The sequence below is a fragment of the Equus caballus genome, chromosome 15 (genome assembly GCF_041296265.1).
Source record: "Equus caballus isolate H_3958 breed thoroughbred chromosome 15, TB-T2T, whole genome shotgun sequence".
Lineage (NCBI taxonomy): Eukaryota > Metazoa > Chordata > Mammalia > Perissodactyla > Equidae > Equus > Equus caballus.
In genome coordinates this window covers 72437140-72461373 of record NC_091698.1, presented here as the reverse complement: position 1 = coordinate 72461373, position 24234 = coordinate 72437140, and positions in this window count along the sequence as shown.

Genomic DNA, 24234 nt, shown 5'->3' with positions numbered 1-24234 from the left:
CAGACAAGGAGTTGGTCTCCAAAATTTACAAAGAACTCATACAACTCAACAACAACAACAAAAACCCAATCAAAAAATGGGCAGAGGACATGAAGATTTTTCCAAAGAAGATATACAAATGGCCAACAGACACATGAAACAATGTTCAACATCACTGGTAATTAGGGAAATGCAAATCAAAACTTCAATGAGATATCACCTTACACCTGTCAGAATGGCTATAATTACCAACACAAAAAATAACAAATGTTGGAGAGGATGTGAGAAAAGAGAATTCTCATACACTGCTGGTAGCAATGCAAACTGGTGCAGCCACTATGGAAAACAGTATGGAGATTTCTCAAAAAGTTAAAAATAGAAATACCATATGATCCAGCTATCACACCACTGGGTAGTTATTCAAAGAACTTGAAATCAATGATCCAAAGAGATCTATGCACCCCTATGTTCCTTGAAGCAATATTCACAATAGCCAAGATGTGGAAGCAACCCAAGTGCCCTTCTACAGATGAATGGATAAAGAAGATGTGGTATATATACAATGGAATACTACTCAGCCATAAAAAAGACAAAATCATCCCATTTGCAACAACATGGATGGACCTTGAGGGTATGACGTTAAGCAAAATAAGCCAGATAGAGAAAGACAAATACTGTATGATTTCATTCATATGCGGAAGATAACAAATACTTGGATAAAGAGAACAGATTAATGGTTACCAAAGGGGAAGGCGGTTGGGGGGTGGGAGAAAGGGAGAAAGGGGGACATATGTATGGTGATGGATAAAAATTAGACTACTGAGGGTGAGCATGATGAAGCATATTCAGAAATTGATAAACAATAATGTACACTCAAAATTACACAATGTTCTACACCATTATGATCTCAATAAAATTACTTAGAAAAAATATTTAATCTCACAATTAGAGAAAATTCTTTGAACAAATGCATGAAAGGTGAGAATGCTCTTGCACCAGCACTAACTCTAGCCTCTGGTCCCTGAGCCTTTCATTTGGGTTATCTTTGAAACTGTTATAGGAAGAAGGCAGAAGGAAACACACATTCTGCTGTGTGGTGCCTGTGGCAATGATACTCCTCTCTTCTTGTTTTAAGCACCTCCAAGCGCTTGTATCAAAAAGCATTATTCTGACACATGAGCATTTGCTCCTTGCTATAGCAGTCCCCAGCAAATTTGCAACCTCAATCTCATATACCCACCATAGCCCTTAACTCTGGAGCCTAATGGCATAGATAAGTCCATTCCCCCTAACTCTGGGGACTGGGAACTTGAGGGGCTGTACCACCACGTCAACTCTCCTCAGAGTTCTTGCCTATTTAGCACCATCAGGGCAGGTCAGCAAGCCTTGTTACTTGGCAGTGATCCTACAGAACACTAGATGTCATTTTCCCCTCTAGCAACCGTGCCCAAACTCTGATTCTCTTGGCCCTTCTCCTTGCCTTGTGACAAAGCAACCACTGAGTACCCCTCCCATCCCCCACAGGAAGGAGAACGAAGGTGTTATCTTCTCTTCATGAAGAATGCACTCCCTGCAAAAAGCATAACCAGCACACTTCCAGCCTTTCTCTTACCTGAACTGAGAGGGGTACAGCCAGGCTGAGAGGCCCTACCTCCGCTGAAAAGGCACTTCTTAGCCATCCCTGTAAGGAAGTGGCCAGCCCAACAGCTGATGGGTTCCCTAACTTAAGAATGTGGATTAGGTAAAGTCTTTTGTTCTCAGCTGTGGACTTTAGTTCTCAGTTTCCGAAAAACAGAGATGCTCCTACTTGGCACCTTATAACTTCACCATCATAAGGCAATTTTTTATCTTTAACTTATAGACTTTCTCTCTGACCCAGGCTTATTTAAAAGCATCAACACACGAAAATGATAGATGCTGCTGAACTGTTTTTTTCATATCCACTTGACCATCTGACCAAAATTTTTAGTGCAGAAAATCTACGCATCAGATAGGTCATAATGTTGAAAACACAAAAACAAGAACTAGAGTTGTCACCATGAAGGCACATTTATAAATAATGGCATCATGCTTTGTTCTCTATATATAAGATGAAGTAGCTGGTTGAAGCAATCACTCAGCTATTGCAGGGCCAGCATACACAATTTGGAGAAAACTGAGAGCTATTGAACCATCCATTTCAAGCAATCTATAATATTCACATTTATTATATTGTGACCTCATTATAACTTAACACTTTATTAAAACAACCCAAGATAACGACAACAAAATTTATGAGAAGATATACCCCCTGAGGACAGGAACCAACTCTTTCTTTCTCCTCCTTCTTTCTATCTTTCCTCCCTTCCTTCCTTGCTCCCTCACTCTTTCATTTCTTTATTATATCATTTCTTCCTTTCTTCCTTTATTTGCCTCTTTCTACTATCCTAAGTATATGGCATGGGCCTAGCCCACTGTAAGTGCTCAGTAAGTTAAACAAAAATGAAATGTACTATTTTGTTTATTGAAATGAATATGGTACAGCAGGCCCTATGGATGTTGCACGGCCCTCAACCTCCTAATAACTGCCTGGGCAGTTGCACTGAAATCGACGGTGGCCACTTTCTAAAGCTATGCTGTCTTTGTTCACTGTTAATCTGGCTTGCTGATTGACTGATTGATTCTGCACCACAATCCTTTATCAGTTCTATAGGCATATTGGAGAGAAAATAAATCTATCCCACAATATCATTACATTTCTCCCTTTCCTTCTTTTTAATCTCTCCTCTCTCACAGCCAAAGAATTAGGCCTCTCAAGTCCTCTCTGCCCCCGCAGCCCTCCAATTCTGCTACTTTCTCAGGCGCAATTTCCATTTTCCATTTATAATGTAACCTATACCACATCTCTGTCCAGGGTTTATTGTAATCTCCTTTTTCCAATCTCCATACACACATCATGAGTTACTTACTAATACTATTGTTTAACCCAAAGCACTCAATCTATTAAGTTACTTTGTGGTTTTAGGGCATTTTGGATTTTGAAGGAAGTAGTGCTATAGGCACAATTTGATCAAGAAGTACACAACTCATTGTAAAAATAAGATTAATCATATTTTTAAAATTCTACATGAAGAATGACTCTCTAGGCCCTTGAGGACTGATGACAAATGGAGATCCAATTCTGTAGGAATTAAGACAGAAACTGACAACCAAACAACAAACATATTCAATACCATGGGCAAAGCAAAAGAAAAGAAGGGACCGGTTGGGACTGAAACTCAGAGACAAAAAGAAATTTTGTGAAGAAAATAGGAAGTGATTAAAAATAGAAGATTCTTGGCCAACTGGGATATGGAATATGATTGAATGAGAAACTATGGGACATGAGCAGGAGAAACTGTATGGGAACGAGGCTCGGGAATTGAGGAACAACATCTCGGGATCCCAGGTGAGTCCTAATACAGTGCCTTCTACCTGCTGCTGATGAGCTTGGCCATCTCAGCCTCTCTGACATTGTAAGACCCCAGCATCAATTCCTCTCTTTCACCTGGAGACCTTTGGTTGTCATTCTGTCCTGCCGTGACCTTTTCTGGTGGCCTTAGAAAACATCTTTGTCATGGCAGGCTGGGATAAGAGCTGCATCTTGTGGTCATGAAAGTGATTGATCCCATCAGCATTTATCAAACATGGGTTCTCTGCTGGGTGCATCCTGGACCATCCAAAGGACCTCACTAAGAAAATCAAAACCAAAACAAATAAAAATAAAGTTTGATACACATTAAAGCACAATTTTTAAAAAATGAAAACTGATGCTTACAACAGCTAAAAAGTGTTTGTACTTTGGTATCAGTGTTTTGTGTGCCAAGCCTTATTATTTTTTCATGGAAATGAATGGTATAGTTACAAACAACTATCACTTGTCATTATAACAAATAGCTTCCATTGATGGTTAATTGCCATTGTGTTTCCCTAGTTCTAACATTTTGAAAAAAGAAAGATACAAAAAAAAAGAAATGGCTAAAACTCCATAAAAGTAACATTTGGTTTTAAAGTTATAAAATCATTGAGTCAAGATATTTTTAGTAAAATTAGTTCCATCACATCAAAAGTGCAAAGTCAAATTCTGGCTCATAAACAGACGTGTATGGCTATGCTCCAAATAATTGAGGAAAAAATTATTTCCATACCTAAATGGCCAAGCCACTCATAACTCCCTACTTCTCTTTTCATTTCATCATCTTGACAGAAGTTGAAGTTGAGGTTTGCATTTCAACTCTGATTTATAATCTCATTTTTCTTATGGGCTCCAAACAAGGAGTGACTTATTATAAAAATACCTAATTCTAAAATTTGATGAAATTGACTTGAGGATGTACATTTCTTTCTTAATATTAATAGGATTCTCATACTTATTTTTCAAGGTGTTGTAAGAAATGGAAATTATTTACTGAGTACCTGTTTACAAATCATAAGCATAGTGCACGGTTTTTATCTTCAGAAAGGTTTAACCTAGTTGAAAATATCAGGCAAGTACATGTAATAAACCAGTTATATTGTTAAGCAATGAATTGTATGGTAGAGATTGTGTATATTTTATATATTCACAAAAGAAGGCAGTTGATGGTTACAGTAATGTTGGATTCATTCATGTAGGTATAGAGCTGCAATTGCATCTCAAAAGTTAGACAGAATTTGTTTTGAGTACCTGTGGCTAGGTATGTCTGGTTACATCATGTGTTTCATGATGAAAGGAAAAAAGAAAAAGTTAGGTTCCTTGATGAGACAAAGAAATACATAATATAAAGACGATTTGTGTCATTACTGAACAAATCCAGGAGCCATCACAATTGGGATGTGTTAGGATCTATGTTCTTCCCTCTATTTAATCTTCAGTGACTTAATCTCTAAGGATCTGTGAAACCATCGACCCAACCTCACTCTCCACTAGTCAAGAGAGAACTGGTCAGAAAGAAAGATTATCTACAAAGCCCTTAAAGAAAAGAGATTACCACGCCAATATGGTCTAATGCAGGGCTACTGTGCCAGTCAAAAAGTTTCAGAAATCTGAACTGATTATAGAGCTCCAATTCCCAAGGAGTTAGCTTCATTTCCTCTGCAAATCTTGACCTTAAGTTTTCTGTATATCATGTTGTATACTGCTTTCAAAGAAGTCTGCCTAATTTGGTCCAATTCTGCGAGAGAAAGCCTCCATAACTTCACCTAAGTGGAAAAGTGAAGCAATTATGAGGACAATTCAGTTTCAACTGTGAGGTAGTCAGTCACTCCAGGCAAGTCTGGGCAGTGACTGGAATGAAGTAGGCAGCAGTGCTCACTCTCTCCAAAGGAGATAATCAAGTTGTTAGAACAAAATAAATTGCTTTTAGTATGCATTAGGGCCTTATTACCTTTTAATTCCATGCAGATGGTATTTTTATTCTGTACTTAATTCTAAGTGCCTATACCAGAGTTCCCAATCAAATCTTTATTCTCACATGCACAGAAGGAAGAGAAAAAGAAAACATAATCTACTCTAGTTACCAATCAAAGTAGGGGTGGCCTAACTAAGAAGAAAACCGTCGGGAGACTTTTTCAAAACCAGCCTCAGTACTTCTAAGAATTTCAAATTAAGGCAATTCTTTGAAATCTATCAGACAAAGTTGAACTTCCCAAAAGGGTGAAGATGGAGGGAGAGACAGAGAGAGAGAGAGACAATGAGATAAATAAGGAAAGTTTAGGATTAAAGACTTTAAAGAAAGAAAAGGAGAGACCTTCCTGCCTGAATGAAAACATTCTCTAATCCTTTGCAAAAATGACCCTCATCTTCCCTCTATCCTGGAGGAGGTAGGCTGTGCCTCCCTCCCATGCCGGGCCCTGACCTCATCCCACTCACCTCCTCAGGGCAGCATCCCACGCAGTTCCCCTTCTCCCTCCCTTCCACTGGCCCTTTCCAATCAACATAAAAATGGGGGCAAACAACTCCAAGCTCTCATTTGTTTAATAAACTTGTTTACTGAAATAGGATATACATAGAGAAAAGTACACACATCATAAAAGAGGAATTTTCAGCGTGAATGCACCTGTGTAAATGCTATCCGGATTAATAAGTAGACTGTATAGCACCCCAGAAGCCTCCATTGTCCCCTCACCAGGCATTCCCTCCTCTAAAGGCAACCGCTATCCTGACCATTGGTTAATTCTGCCTATTCTAAAATTTTCTCTAAACTGAATTAATCCGTGTATTCTCTCTTGTGTCTGGCTTCTTGGATGAATACTATGTTTGTGAAATATATCCATGCTGTTGCATGCATGTAGTTTTGCCCATTCATTCTCATTGCTGTATAGTTTACTATCGCGTGAATAAACTACAATTATTCCATGGCTGATAGAGATGTGATTTGTTTCCAGTAGGGACCAGTTATTAAACAGGGATTGTAAAATAGGTCTACCATGAGCATTCTTAGATGAATGTATGTACACATTTCTGTTGGGTATATACCTGAGACTGGCATTTCTGTATCACAGAGTATGCGTATATTCAGCTTTTAGTAGATACTGTCAAACAATTTTCCAAAGTAAATGGATCTATTTATTCTCCCAGCAGCTCTAAAGAGAGAAACAGCACAAGCAAAGGTCCTATATGGTAAGGAACATGGCACATTCCAAGGAAATGAAAGAACGATGAGCCTGGAGAGATAACCAAGGACAAGATCATGCAGCATCTTGTAATTTACATGAACAATGCTGCAGTTTTTTTCTAATAGGACATCATTAAATACTTTTTAAGCAGAGCAAGATGGGGAGATTTTTGTCATGACTTTTTTTCTCCATCTTTTGTCTCTGGCTTCTTTGGTGTTGGTTTTATTCTCAGGATATTCAGGGCGGCCCTCCATAATTCCTAGCTAACATCCTCCAGATTCAAGTCCAGAAGAAAAGAGAAATGTCCTCCTGCAACAGTTCAAGCATTAGTCCTGGTCCTACTTTAATAGCCTATTTTCAGTCACATTCCCACCAGTGAACCAATCACAGAGGCCAGAGGAATGAATTAAGTCAGTTGACTCTCACCTAGTTACATGGCCATCCCCAGAGCCGGACACAGAGTTAGCCTCAACCACTCACAATGAAAGTTAGACAGGGGTAGCAACGCAAAGGAAAGATGAGGTACTCTTTCAAGGAATTGGATGAATGAACACTGAATGGCAACACCAAAATATTTTCAACACAAGACACAAATAGGGGACAATTTCTCTTCCCCCTGTGTATGCTGTCTAAGAACACCCATAACTCTGTTTTCAACTACCACCTGTATAATAATATATTTGTAAACATCTGTCTGTTTGTAGACCAAAATACTTTCCTGGTCTCCAAATCCTTTAATTCAACTACTTATTTCACAATTCCACTTGAGTATGCTATAGATTTAGTTTAATGAGAAAAACCGACTAATTATGTATCTGTCAGACCTCCTCCTCCTTCTGAATTCTCTATCTCACTCAAATCAGAATCTAAAGAATTATTTTACACTCCTTCCTGAATCTTATTGAACTGTCTAATCAGTCACTAACTGTTATAACATCTCTCCCCCCAACCCCCATTTAAAACTCTTCAAATGATTCTCACCCCTCCAGAATAAAATTCAACCATCCTACCAAGACATTCAGAATGCTCCACGAGATCCCTGCTTCCTCTGAAGAAATGTTTCTGTACTCCTCTCCTCAGACATCTATGGACAAAGGGGACAAAGTCCCGCCCCCTGTCCCTTTGCCCATACTTGTCCCTTTTTCTAAACTGTCCCTTCTGTTTTCCTTCTCCTTCTTCACGTGGCCAGCTCCTGTTGGTTATTCAAGAATAAGCCTAAGCCTCACTTCCTTTGGGAAGCCTAACCAGAATCACTGTGAGTTTGATCCTCTTTCTCTGGGCCTTATAATACCCATGGCACACCCATCTCAAAGCCCATCACAGTGCCATAGTTTATTCCTCTGTCTCTCACAGTCCACAAGCTCCTTGAAGGCAAGGCATGTGTCTTTTATCCTTCTATCACCATGACCTAATACAGTGCCTGGTGTATAAACACTCAACAAACACTCATTGAAGAATTCTACTTAGGCCAACTGGGAAAAGAAATTACACTTTTTGAAGAAAATTGCATTGATGGCAATAAAAATTTAGACATGGAAACTATACGGTAATGATAGAGTAAGGTAATGGAAGTAAATGGTTCATTAACACTTTTTTAAATCCCTTCTTGACTCTCTCTGCTCCCCTCTTTTCAAGCAGATGGTGTCCATTTCCAGAGAAGCAGATGTTTAATAAAATATTTCAACCATAAAATGCAGTCACAGAGAGCAACTTAATGATAAGGGTAGCGTCTTCTCTAGTTTCCATAAAGTGCTTCATTTAGTGCCCTGCATGCCAGAGGCACCCATTATTAGGTAATTAGTGATCGCAATCTTCAGGCAAGTACAGGATCATAAAGTTTATGGTAAGCATATTCTAACCTTTACTGTTGCTGAGTAATATATGTAAATAACAGAAAGCAGTTTTTAGGACCATCTCCAGGTTTAGGAAAACTTCAGTGGAGGTGGTCCATGGAATTCCTCTTTAGTCTCAGGACATTTAGGACCTAATTTCTGCCCATAACAAACACTCCTTCCTTATGTTTTTTGTTCTTTCTTTTTATTGTTTTCTCTTCTACAATTTCCTTTAGAATATTCTCTTACTTTATCCAATTATCATATTCCTTTATGAATTTAATATTTTTTATTATCTACCAGGCATGCTTTCCCCTGCGGATACAATGGAGAACAAAATCAACTCAAGCCCTGCTCTTACAGTGCTGACAGTATGGGGGGAAACAAAGTCGTTAGACAAATAATCACACACGAATTGAAAAACAGAATACTGTGACACATTTTTGAGAAAAAAAAAGTATTTAGATTACTATAACAAGCATCTAAGTCAATACTGGATCTAAGTGAAGACTTCCCTGAAGAAGAGATTCTGGAACCAGGATCTGAAAATGAATGCAGCCAATTGGCTAAAGGGAAATGAGTCTGGGAGAAAGCAGAGAACATTCCAAATAGGAAAATGTCACGTGCACAGGCTTTAAGACAGGAAGGAGCATGGCATATTCAAAAAACTAAATTAAAAATAATTAATCCTAAATTCCCACTGAGTACAATTTTTTCAAAGATGGGAAGCAGTAGGATTTAGTAGAAGAGACAATGAATGAGAAATCTATAAATATGAATTGAATTTTAGTTCTCCCCAATTTGTTGTATGACTCTGGTAAAGCACAGCCTTTAGGGACCTGCCTTCCCAAATCTGTAAAGTGGATTAAACTAATTTTTCTCCACAATTCTCAGAGTGTACTGCATTTCAAAAATTAATGGGAAATTATCCTGGACCAATGTCAAGTATTATTGTTCACTATATTTTGTCCTCATTGATTTTCAATTAAAAGTAGTTTTGCAGAATTTTAACTTTCATATAACCTTCCTCATACCAGCAAATAAAGATTCATACACCAATCTTAAAGACCTACAGGATCTTTCTACTGACAATTGTTTCCTAATTTTATTTTAAATGTGAACTGTTAACTATGTGACATAGGTAACCAACAATAGAACATAAGCACGTGTCATGAAAAAAATTAACCTGTTTACTGTGATCAAAATTGTAATTTGCTGAGAAACAAGGTTGAATGGTGGATAAATACCGAAATTATGATTTACAGGCTTTGCCGCTGAAAGAAACTGGGAAAATCAATTAATTCACTTGGGTGAAAAATAAAGATAGAAAATCAGGTTTGGGAGGGGATGATACAGTAAATTTACTTTAAGGCAAGTATATTTGGGAACCAACGGAGATTCAAATAGAGTTTTCCAGTAGAAAGTTAGAGATGTACGATTGGAGCTGCTTGAGAGGGCTGGACTGGAGTTATAAATTGGGAGTCATCAGTCAATAGGTAGAAGTTATAACTTCTGGAGTGAAGATATTGTCCATTCACTCATTTCAGATGAAGTATCCAAGTCAGTTCTAACTGCTCATAGTCCACTTTGAGTTACAATTCATGCAAGTGGAAAAATGAAATAAATCAATTAAATGCACTTCAAAAGTGAATACATAAATAAAACTTAAAAAGAGCCAAAGGTACAAATTATAAATTGGATAAAATATCCTTGAAGGAATTGCAGAAATTCTAGTTTGAGTTAGACTTTGTTTTGAGCGAGTAAATGTGCAGGTGGTGGCAGCTGTCACTCTACAGTACATAGGATGGGGAACGTTATGGCAAAGGTAGTACGAGCTGTGCAATTCACTGTCACGGGCTAATGTCTATGGCCTGTAACCCACACAACATTTCTGGGTAAAGAAAGCGAGAAAAGGTGGTCTCAATAGCAAATATGGACCACGTGCACTTAAAAATATTTTGGGTTAGAGAAGTACTACGTTATACTTGCTTATTCTAGGCTTTTTGAATACACAGTAAAATTTGTAGACTCTTTGATACTGCTTCTTATTCTGAATAGCTTCTTCTGAATCTGTGTTATATTTGCTTACAGTCAGGCACATTTACTGGATAGTCCACAGACCGGCAAAACTGGTTTGCGTGAGTTAATTTCACTATTTCCTGAATTCATCTCATGTACAGGGGTTGCTGCAGATTTTGGAACTAGAGCTAATTTCATGGCAGCCCAGGTCCCTGCCTCCACAGAGCATATATTCTACTGAGTTAGTTTTGTTTGTGAGTAAAGTGAGTTTTAATATTCTGGATCTGAGGAGCATTTATCTCAAACTTCACCAGAGTTGTTTAAAAGCACAATTTTAAAATTTTTACAAGTACATACTGATAATGACAGTAGAGCAATCTAGAAATTTAAAAATGCCTTGCTCTTTAAGAGCTCTATGAAAAAATATCCATTAATTTTATTTGTGGAGAGAGGGGAAACCTTTAGTATTCTAAGGATGAATAAGATTTAATCAAATAACTTTTTCAGTCCTGACAACTGCTCTTATTCCCAGAAGCAGTGTTACAACACATTCTCTCTTAGTTCCATCTCTTCAACAGAGCCTGGAAAAGTCTGTCCTGTCGAATTACCCTGACAGTCTCTTCTCCTTAGATGTCTACTCAAGCTGACCCAAAGAACCTTGGGACAATTTGCACTTGAAAACAAGCTTGATCTCTTAATGGAAACAAAACATTACTGTGATTTATTTTTTTCTTTTTTCTTCATTGTTCTACATTCTCCTGCCTAACAAAGACACTAAATTAAAATTTATATACTATCAATAGCACCTTATTTGGCTTCAAAATCGAAGGAATTACTTTTAGGACTTCTGGGTAACTTAAGTCGTTTAACATATCTCGGTTGTCCAACTTATTTAACACAAAATGAAGAGAGAGTGTCCTAGATGAAGATTTCTTAATCATGACTGTTGGCACCTTGGATTGACTAATTCTTTGTTGGGGGGATGGAGCTGTCCTGTGGACTGCAGGATGTTTGGCAGTATCTCTGGCCTCTGCTCAGCAGGTGCCAGTAGCAACCCCCAGTTATGACAACCAAAAATGTCTCCAAACATTGCCACATACCCTCTGGGGAAGAGGGACAAAATTGCCTCTGATTGAGAACCATTGTCCTAGATTAGAGCATCTAATTTGTCGATAATGGTATAGTTTACAAAACCCTCCAGTGACTGAAGACCTGAGATTTTAGGGACACCCAAAAGTTTTACTCCAATTTTAAAGTAGTTTCAGTATTAAAACCTATTTACTATTCTACTTATTTAAATTTATGTTGCATATTAATTATAGATGATAACATTGCACAAGAAGCTTGAAAAACTATTTAATTATAATTTACGGAAACTAATGTTCTGTAAGGCTGTGAAAATGGTACACGAGCAAAATCTTGAAAGCAGGCACTTTTCTTTTTTTAGTCTCTAAGCAAAGAAACAAACATTAGAGTGGAGATCCAAATATGAACAGCATGACTGGAGAATTAACATTAGGTGCATTCATTTGCTAACTACTTAATTAAATTTTAATGTATTTTATTGTTAGTGGGAAGTAATATTATATGAATGTTAATAAAAACCATTTATGTTCCTTCTTGCTTAAGAGCTTTGCTCTTGTTAAATGTAGAAAACATAATGTGTAACTATAGAAACCTGCCATTTCCATTATTGGAATTTTTCTCATAAAGAGCAAAACTGATTAAACTTTTATTCTCTGTAAAGTTTCTGAAAGCCTAGCAAAGAAACCAAATCTTGCCTCATAAAATTTGTTTTGCCAGGAAAGAATAGATTAAAAGTAGTGGGAACTTGGGGCAAGAGAATGAGGTAGACACATTAGGTTGGAAATCTGAAATATTTGTGTAAATATTTATATAAATTTTGCTGATCTGACGAGTCTCAGTGCGTTGTCCCAATGGTGAGATTACCAGTTCACACTATGGCTAATGGGGGCTAAACTCGAATATTAGGGATATAGCAGAGCTGTCACCAAAAAATTAAGCCAGTCCAGGCTCAGAATCTAAACATAAGCTTAACCAGGCTCCGAAGGTTGTTTTAACTGGGAACACAATCCAAACCGGAGCTGGAAAATGTGATCCATTTGATATGTGGAAAAAATGATAGAACACAAGGCTGTCGCAGCAGCATCCTCATCAATACCCTTATGGTCTCTATAAAACTCTAAATTCATTTTTAATAATTTCCTCCATTTATATATTAGACTGCCACAATGTTGAGTTAGTCCATGATGAGAATAATAATGACATAATGTCTGAAAGTAGAAAGAAATCATGTGCTAAATTTTATATATATATATATATATATTACTTTTAATCCATCAGAATAAAAAAGACATTCCAAACCAACTGCAAAACTATTTTCAGACTGACTAAACCCCATCGTGCTCAAAAGGAAAAGCAAACATTTTGACAAAGGAAACTGGTGAGACTCCGGGCCTGGGGATTCTGTGTGAGCTCTCTATATATGGAAAGATTATTTAACAATTCCCCAAAGTCAAGCGAGACTGCATTTGTTTGACACCAAGACTGAGGCATTTGAGTTACTTAATAACAGGACATGGGCAAGAGGCAGAAATGAAAAACTGTCAGTTTGCTTATAAATTTTCGGACACGCTGGACAAAAATAGAGAGCATGAACTATGTGCTCCACAATATTGTGGACATGACCCTTTCCCAAGGGCAATTCTCTTATTTTATTGCATTAAGCGTTTGCCTAGTAATTAATTCTTCCATTATCTAGTTCCCTGTATACATTAAACAATGTGACATTCGTTTTAAAACTATTGAATGACCCATGCCTCTTTACTTCGTCTCAAAAATCATTACATTTGGCTATTTCCCCTCTTACGCATAAGAATGTGAAAACCTTAAAGCATTTTTTTAAGTAATAAAAGGATATGATCAGCAATTTGCTATTCAAACACCCACAGTATTTTCATTAATGCAGACACACTGTTTTGGGTGTTTTCCCCTTTGGACTAATTTATTACATTGCCACAGCTTGTCTGAAGGGTTAAATAGTTCAAAAGTTTTGGTGACGAAACAGAGATTTTCTGCAAATTCCCCGGGGAAGCACTATATTAAGGACACTGGAAGTGCCCTGTTGTACTACACATAAGTACCAGGAAGTAAAACAACTTCCCTGGGGCAGCAAGCTTTCCTCCTGCCCCCATTACTGTGATCACCAAACTTCACATTGCAAATCAAAGCCTTTCAAAGACGTTGCAATAGCCCCTGAGACGTGTCTTTTTGCGGCCATCTAGAATAGAATGAGAAAGGATTTATTGGGAACTGATGGAATGAGTGGCTCCCCAGGAATACAAAGCACAATAAATATTTTCTCAACTCTCCTCAGAGAGAGACCTCAACCCACTGAATTCTGTTTCTCTGCAGTTCTGTTGCAAAGTTTGTCAAGGCAGCAAAGTGAAATGAATGGTTACATGTGGAAAACAACACTGTTCTCTTTATCTCCCTAATATCACAGATAGATGAAATATTATCCATAAATGCTTGGCCAATTAAGGGAACACCAAAGAATGTTCTTCTTAATATTTCATTTAGGTGTTCTCCAATATTTCCAGAACAATATTCTCTAAATCTGATTTCAACAGAAATCTTTTTGAAAAAAAAAATCCACTTTGTGACTTTCAATATAATCTCAACACATTTTTTCCCCAACGTTCAGATCGTGCAAAGTCTTGCTTTGGGGGAGGGGGGAGCAAAATGCCCAATAATATTTCACATGATATCAGCGTAGCATAGACTCTCAAATGGAACCCATCTGACCCCAGAACAGTGGACCCCAGCATAAGTGTGGAAGGGAGAACAAGATGTTTTTACAAGATGACATTTAGACCATGGCTTTAGGAAAACAGATCTCTGCCCCTCCTCCCTGACCACCCCATTTCCTCAGGCGTGCCAGGCAGGCTGCACAGGGGGTCAGAAATGTGACAGGTGAGCTTTGTATTTGTCCTTCAATATCGTTCAGAGAAACAGTCATTAAAGAAAGATTAGTTTACACTTCTGAACCAATCCTAGAGAAAAGAATTTTCAAACTCTGGAAATGCATACTTAAATATTCTGAACTTAATCATGCTGCGATTAATGTTGGCATCAGATAAAATCAGTCCATACCACTTTCCTTGGAGGGAATTAAAACATTGGCATCACTAGTCGAACTAATATATCTTTGGTCCTGAGTCCCTGATTTACTTGAAGTCTGGAATATTTACATTGGGTGTATGAACAATATAAATGAAAAAGCAGCTGCACATACGGGCCAACAAACATCAATAATTTAATTATTTTCCTTCACAGCAGATAGAGAGAAATAAATTATGGGGCCAGTGGGAACATTAAAATAAGCTTTTCTCTCTTGGCTAATAAATCTGACGAAAATACCTCACCTCTGCCAGGGCAGTATTCCTAGAAAAGCTTTCCTAAGCCCAAGTAAGTTTAACACTCCTTCAAATTTCACGGTCTAATCATGTGCAAAGACTCCTCTATAATTCCCTAATTCTCCAGTGAGAGACAGGAAAAAAACACTTTTCTTTGGTCTGTAAAGAATGGAGGTTTAACCAACTTAGAGGTCGGTCATGGAGGATAATCTCCCAGTTCTTCCTCTTAGCTATTTATACACCACTATACAAAGTTTGTAACACTATCTCTGTCCTCGGGAACAGCTAAATGACTTTCCAAAGACCATAAATACCAGTTGGGAAAATTTGTATTTAGAGGAGTAAAATAAAAAAATGGAAATGGATTTGAGAGGCATAATAACATCTGCTAGGTTTGGAAAATATGATTTTCCTCAAGTCATTTTGTGTAATTCACATCCAAGCTTAAAATAATGTTCCAATATATTAGGTTGTGTTGTAGTTCCAGTTATATTTTATTTTTAAACTGTAACCTGTTTTGCATATAATTTTACTAATCTGTACAAAACTTTCTATTTATTTTAATAGAAATTAAATAATTTTACTTTGGCACTTTTTTATGAGAAGTTTCTAATTGTAAAAGAGCAAATAGCTATTAACTAGTACATGGTTAAAACATGACTGAGGGTCTCATGTGACTTTCGAGCTGAGCACTGGAGATGAAGTATTGAGTTTCCCACCTAAAACTATCCAAGAATCTTAGACCATCACTAAAAACATATATTGCATACAAGTAGTTGCTGTAAATGGTTAATGAACGGTCTACTCAGAGTTTCTGCCCTCCCAAATTGTAACCAGATGAATCACATGCAGATAATACAATAAATTTTACGTTTAAGCTATTCTAGAACCGTGAAAAGAGGACTTGGTGGGGGGACCACATTGCTGGTTTCTAGTTCCAGCCCACCCATCTATGTGACCCTGGACAAGTCCTGATCTCTTTGGGCCCTTTAGTTTCCTCATTTGTGACATGTAAGTGATAATACCTGACTGAGTTGTTGTGAAAATCAAGTATACAAGCTATAATTAAGCTGTAGTCTATCAAAACCAGTAAGTCAGATCAATCATTGACTATTCAAGTGGATATTCAGAGATAAGAAATAAGTATTATGTCTTAATCCAAAATACTAACATATACAGAGAACATTTCACAATATAAGAAGCCATACATAGTGGATAATCAATTACTGCTCCATCTTCTTTCTCTGCCTTTAAACATTTGTGTCAAATCGACTGTCTGCACTGACACCAATGTGAGAGCTTTCAAAAATATAAAGAACTCCCAAAACCCAACAGTAAGAAAACGATTAACCCAATTTAAAATGGGCAAAAAACTTGAACAGATATTTCACCAAAAAAGATACACAGATGGATGGCAAACAAACACATGAAAAGATGTTCAACATCATTAGCCATTACAGAAATGCAGATTAAAATCAAAGTAAGATATCACTATATATCTACAAGAACAGCTATATTTTTTAAAAAGTTGAAATGCCAAGTGTTGAGAGAATGAAGAGTCCAGAAGGCAAAACAGGAAAGCTACTCTGAAAAACAGGCAGTTTCTTATAATTTTTTATAAAGTTATATATACTCTTACCAGCAATCCCACACCCGGATTTAGCCTAGAGAAATAAAAACTTACGTTCACATAAAAATCTATACACGAAGGTTTATAGTGGCTCTATTCACAATCACCAAAACTGAAAATGTCCCAAATGTCCTTCAGTAGGTGACGGATAAACAGTGGTACATCCACACAGTGGAACACCACTCAGCAACAACAAGAAGCGAATTACTTGAAATGCACAACAAAGGCATTATGCTGAGTGAAAGAAACTAGTTCCTAAAAGTTATAGCTGTATGATTCCATTTAAATGACATTCTCAAAAAGAAAAAAACTACAGTTATTGGGAACAAGTCAGTGGGTGCCAGGGGTTAGGTGTGGGTAATGTGACTATAAGGTGACAGCACAAGGGTGATTTGGGGGTGACAGAACTGTTCTGCAGCCTGATTGTGGTGAGCGTTACATTAATCTATACAAGCATTAAGACTAATAGAACTGCACATCAGAAAAATCCACTTACAATGTAGGAAATTGTTAGAAATAAAATGTTAAAAATGTACTGCACAGCATTCTACCGTTCAAGAAATTTTAAGATTCTTCATTTTATACAAAATGAAATTCAAACTTCAAGGCAACCTCCCCTCCTTCATCTTCGATTACTTCTCTCCTCTTCCCTCAGCATATAATCATCAGCAGGCAGTTAATAAATATCTGTGCGATTTAAGTCTCAGATTTTACATTTACATAATAATGAAATATATCTCACATGAAAATTCAAACAGATGTTTCGCCTATGCAATCTAAATATTCAAATATTTGCAAACATCTGGATGGACAATTTTTTTCACTTCCTCTAAGTTTTTGGCACTTTACCAACTTTGAAGTCTTTGAATATTTCCAATTCCTAAAGGAAAATAGTTTTTCATATCAAATGAATTATTGCATTTATGCTTCTTAGTGCTGACAAAGTTGCTCAATATTTTCAGTTCAATTTTTATGAATCATTACTTATATTTGAATGTTTAGCTCCAGAAAAGTTGCACTATAACTAACTTACATTGATTACATGACCTCCTAATTTTTCTCTCTCACTTTTTCCTCTCTCTATCTCTCTCTCTCTCTCTCTCTCTCTCACACACACACACACACACTCTCTCTCTCTCTCTCTAAACGTGAATTATTGAAATCTGGTTTAAGTTAACATTTGGGGGGATGCCTAGCCTGTGCTTCCTCTTCTCTGTGAACTCTTCCCCTCACGTACGGGTTTAAGTTTTAGCAGATAGCCATCTTTATATCCTGTGATTGATTTTTCAAGGTTCTATTAAAGACATATAACTAAGATGTTGACTGGACCCACGAGTGACTACCAAAGAACCTTAACTAGAAAAACTGACAAGTGAACAGAAATTGAGTAATCTATAAATTCAATAAAACACATTCACAGTAATCTTGCTAAGGAAGAAGGATATTTTAAAATAATGTCAGTTGGTTCAAGAATCAATGGGCAGTTATGGGGCAATCTTTAAGTATAATAGCAGGATCCAGCAGGGACATATGGGGTACGAGCAGGTAGGGAGTTTTCCCTTTCAAAATCACACTCACCCACACATTAACTTGGTTCTTGAGGAGTTATCCGAGGGAACTGGACAGATAGCCTGACCCCAAATTATCCATCCCATCAACTTTCCAAGGCCTAAAATACCACCACTTATTACTAGTCACTTTAGAGAAAATAACTGTATAGAAAAGGCATGAGCCTTGACTACAATGCATAAGTTAGGAAATGAAAACTCATATGCTTGAAACAATTCATGAACAAATGAATAGGAAAAGGTCCATAAGCAGTGGGAAATCAGAGAGACAAGTGGAAGAGTATCACAGGCTTTTTAAAGGAACTGAGGCTTAGACTGAGCCTTGATAACTAACATACAGAGAAGAAAAGGGAGTCCCTTCCAACTTGGAATATAGATTGAAGGAAGGATGCTGACAAGTCTAAGACGAGAACTGTGAAGTAAAGCACATAACCCAGAAGAAGAGCTAGGACATTGTTATGAACAAATTACTAAATTATCCTTGTTTCCTTTACCCGAAGTATTGGAATATGATGTTAAATACAAAAGTATATTACCAATGAAGGTTAAACAGATGTCCCACATGTGTTTTAAAACTAAGACTAAATGGCTGTTTTCTGACATATAGTCTGAATATCATTGAACAGAGTAGAGGACATGGTTTTTCCTCAAGCCCTAGGATGCTGGAAGGATTGCTGTGCTATCCAATGTACATATGCTTGAATAACGCACACACACACACACTCCCTTGAAATAAAACACAAGAAAAGACAGAACCCTTATTTTAAAAAAAAAAGAAGAAAAGAAAAGAAAAATGTGTTGCCTGTCTGCTCTAAGCAAGATTAATTTTAAATATATATTCATGATTTCTGGAGCAAGGGAAATATTTATAGCAGAACTGAAACTGGGAACATTCCCAGAAGACTCAATCTGGTACTTTTTTTTCAAAAAGGACTGTATATTTTAAAAATCTCAAGGAGAAAGGTCAAGTGGATCCACTGGGTTAGGGAGAGGGAAAGTCTGCTTTCCCTTCTCATTGTGTCCCTTCCTTGGACAGCATCTGAGAAAAGGGATGGAAAATATTTCTTAAAATTTTTTCTAGTAAAACTGTATATTATAATGATGGGATTTTGGGTTAAAGCCTGTATTCCTAATGAAGCTATTGACCTTTAAAGAAGAGTAGAGTTTCCGCTAGCCTAAAACTTTCGTAATCTAGGAACCTACCAAGACTTGCCGTCAAAGAGCTCAGAAGTAAAGTCACAGGCCACCATACCTGGCCAGAGAGATAATTAATTAAGATATTTGCTAGACAAAGAAAGTGAGAAGAATAAACTTAAAGTTTCTGAAAGAAATTCAAGAATCCCTAAGAAATAAGCTTTATTAAATCATTATGTTATAGAATAATTCAATAGCAGATGAGTGCACACAAAACATTACATTTTGTAGTTATAATCTAAAACATTTATGCCCCTTGCAAAGTCAATGCAGAAGACACAAAGAGAAGTAGCAGTATATAATAGTTTTCTATTGCTGTGTTACAAATAACCTCCAAAATCCAGTGGCTTAAAACAATATTATTATCTCACAGGATAATAAGTGAGTCAGAAATCCAGGCACAGCTTAGCCTTTGTTTCAGAGTCCCTCAGGCTGCAATCAAAGTTTTGCCCAAGGCTTTACTGGGGAAAGATTTGTTTCCAAGTTCACTTACATGGTTGTTGGCAGGAATTACTTCTTCACAGCTGTTGGCCAGAGGCTACCCTCAGTCCCTTGCCATGTGGGCCTTTCCATATACATGTGGGACATGTGCAGCTTGCTTCATTAAAGCAAGCAAGTGAGAAGCTCCAGAGAAAGGGTGCAAACAAGATGGAAGTTCCAGGCTTTTACAACCTAATTCCTCAAGTGATATCTCATCACTCTTGCCATATTCTATTCATCAGAAGTGAGTTACTAGATCCAGGCCACACACAAAGAGAGGGTATTACAACTATACCCAAGGGAATACTAGGAAGCAGAGATCTTTGGGAGCTATTTTGGAAGCTCTCCACAACACAAAATTTGGTAAGAAAGTTTAAAATGAATACCCATGAGTTGGTGGCAGAAATCTACATAGATAAAAACTGAAGTGGCATATCCCAGTTCCTACTGACTCATATATTATATATGTCCCAGATTACCATACATTTGTTTGTGAAGTGCACAACTGTACATGCAAATTAACAAATATTATTCTTTTCAAAATCACTAGTGTTTCTGTTTTTAGCATTGTCGATTTTTAATACAAATCACACGGAATGTTAAATGGAATTTATCTCATCAACATAATGTGTTTAAACAATGCTCCTTTATTTGAAATGTTGTCTCACGCTGGAACTACATTAGTTCTTTTCAAAAGTTGCAGATTATTAGATCAATATTAACTTTTCAAAATAGAAATGATAAAATGATTAGCTTTATAATTATAAGAAATCATTTTCCTGTTGACTTAGAGTAGATGTTTTTGCCCACAGTCCTTTGGTCCCTTCTCACCTCTGCCATGCCTCAGTGTGAGTGGAGTATTCTTCTCAACTCCACTGACTTTGGCTTGCTCTTGTCATCGCTTTGACCAACGAAATGCCAACTCCGAGCACATGCTTCAAGAGGTAGTTCACGTTTCTACGTACCTTTGAGCATCTATCCTCTACCCTAAAAACAGCACGCTCCGTGCTCCTTGAGACTGGCCCCAGAATGAGAATACATTTGGAGTAGACTGTAGCCTATCCTGAAGCTCAGCACTAAATCCAGCTGAAGCCAGACAATCTCCACACAGCCACAAGCAGTAGTCAGGCCAATATGGAGGAAATAAATGTTTCTTGTCATTAGACACTGAAGTTTGGGGTTGTTTTACAGGAAAACCTTGCTAAAATAGCTTGTTTAATAATAAAAAATAATAAACAAACAAACGAGGTAGGCTTTGTAGAAGGAGACTGCAGAAGCAGGACGGTTTGGAGAAGCAGCTCATCAACACTTTCCAAACCATCCACACTGAGAGACGGCCTTCCATCCTAAACACTATTGCTTATGACGCTAAGAGCTGTGTGATCTTGACCAAGTTACTTTTTAACTTTTCTGAACAATAGTTTCCTTAGAAGAATTCAATGAGATAATAGATCTGAAAATATCTAATATGCCCTGGAATATAGTAGGTACAAACTAATGTTTGTCTAATTTTCTGATAATTAAATCAATACAACACATTGAAAATAAAATTTTAGGAACTTGAAAAGAACTAAAACAGGAAAAATATTAATACAAATAATTCAATAATGAATCTGAATTGACCAGAAATTCCAGAAATCAAAAATTGTAATGTGTAATTAAATATGAGCCTGATTCATTTATTTCAGGTGATAAGACTTTATGGATAAAAACCAAAAAAAATTGGCTTAATCATAATTCTTTCTACAGATTAATGCTATCCCCATCCTAGTAAATCCCCATTTAACATAGACTCCACAGATTAAGAATTCGTGATCATCTAATTTGAATGAGGATGAAATTTACCTTAGTTTTTTAACTGGATATGAGAAAAGGGTTCAAAAAGAGTAGAATCAAGATTAGAGAGTTTGCTGAATCTACTAATACTACTCAGTTTTTGCTAAAATATGCCATAACAACAAACAACCCCAAATCTCAGCAGCTTACAAAAAACAAAGATTTCTTTCTCACTAATGTTACCTCTCAGTTGTGGGTTGGCTACAGCTCTGTTCTGTGCATCTTTTTCATTAAAGGATGGAGGCTGTAGGAGCAGCCCCTATCTGGGGCATGCACTGGTGTGACAGAGAGGGAAAAAAAGCAATGGTGAAACCATAGGATGGCTCTTAAGGCTTTTGCAGGAGCAAGGCATACATCACTTACACTCACATTACATCAACTAAAACAAGTCATGTAACCAAAACCTGATATCAGTGGAGTGAGAGGCACTAGGGACAAGCCCCCATAGAGTTGGGCCTGCTAGAAGGGAAGACACGTAATTAGGAACAATAATGCAATCCACCACATCAATTAAGAGAACTTACACATTAAAAGATTTAGCACACTGGGCCTTCCTCATTGCATAGTGGTTAAGTTTGGTGTACTCCTCTTTGGGGCCCCAGGGTTTGCAAGTTCAGATCCCAGACACAGATCTACACCACTCATCAGCCATGCTGTGGTGGCAACACACATACAAAATAGAGGAAGATTGGCACAGATGTTAACTCAGGACAAATCTTCCTCACCAAAAAAAAAAAAAAAAGATTTAGCACAGTAGTTATCTACATGCAAGTAGATGCTGTTAATCACGACAGCTTTTGCTATTAACTAAAGCAATGCCCACAAGATCTCCACCTAGAAGTTTTTAATAATTAATTCAAGTAATTAAATAAAATAATAAAGCTATAGTGGATTGAAATATAATTCATACTTTTCATTCATTTGGACTGGTCAAGTCTCCAGTTAGCCTGATTTAGTGATATTTTATTATATGTGGCTTTAAAAGTAGAAAGTCAATATTGACTTGAAATAGAATTAGCTTAAGCAACTTACCAAGATCAAAACACTTACGGTAAACTAGAACAAGTGAATTTTTTGAGATACACTTCAGGCAACTCCCTCTACCTCCTCTTGCACAAACGTATCTATGGATCAACCATTCTCTGTCCCATCTCTTTTAGGATCACTGTTCTCTAGTGCTCTTAGAGGGAAGGAGCAGTGATGTGCTGGAGCATCTTATACCAGCTTGTAAGAATTAAACTCTTTGTTAATTTTGCAGGAAATATACAAGGTGGTTATAAAACACAGACTTTTTTTAAAAATTAAATTTTATAGGGGCTGGCCCCGTGGCCGAGTGGTTAAGTTCGCGCGCTCCGCTGCAGACGGCCCAGTGTTTCGTTGGTTCGAATCCTGGGTGCGGACATGGCACTGCTCATCGGGCCACGCTGAGGCGGCATCCCACATGCCACAACTAGAAGGACCCACAACGAAGAATATACAACTATGTATTGGGGGGCTTTGGGGAGAAAAAGGAAAAAAATAAAATCTTTTAAAAAAATTAAATTTTATAAATTTACAATTAAGTAAATTACATTAAATGCAAAGGTAATCCTCATAATGCATCACTTCCTAATTTGTTTATTATAAATGCACATTTTTGCATTTGACTATAAGTTTTGCTCTTGAGGTTATTTACATCTATTATAGCTGTATACGGAAATAATATGTAATGATGCCTTATTGCACATCTCTTCCCAATCTCAGATACAATGACATTCCATTGATAATTCAAAATTGGCCACAGAAACTGACAAATGCTACAAATTAGGGCTTGAATTACTGTCTTCCTGATTGTCAAAATTTAAGAAAGTGATGGAGAATCTGCTAATAACTTTAATACTAATATTGCTAATAACACTTTATCTTAAATGTGTGTCAGGTCTATAGCCATTACACCGTGGATAGGACAAATAATGAGGAAATATCCTTTCAGTATTTGAAAACTATTAACAAATTTACAAAGTCGCTCATGTCATTGACAAACAAGTGAAGTTCTGACACTTCTTTGTTTCATTTTTACCTTGCTCACGAACATAAATGAAAATATTAACCAGAATTTATCTTGGAATGATACCCATTTCTGAATGTTGTCAGCAACTTTTTTGCTGACTCAGATAATAAATAAACATTTATTCATGGTTTGATTTCATCAGATCATGGACAAATTACAATCCTCGGCTGGCTATGAATACAAGAGTTTGACAAAAATTAATGAAAGAATTCTGTGAGGAGCAATTGGCTATATGGAATTTACAATGAAAAGTATCGTGTATTTTATTAGTTGTAAATTGTGTGCTGCACATCCTTTATGTCAGTAAAATTTATAATAAATACATTTTTTTCAGAGAGCCAGTAATTAAATATTTACCTACACACCACCGGGAAGGAAGACCAAAACTCACCAGAAAAAGATGAGAATTTTTTTCAGTGCCATGTCTACTCTCCTTAGTTTCCTGGATATATACAGTCATGCATGACTTAACAACTTAATAACAATATGTCCTGAGAAATGCATCATTAGGTGATTTTGTAAGTCGTGCAAACATCAGAGTATACTTACACAAACCTAGGTGATATTGCCTGCTACACACATAGGCTATAAG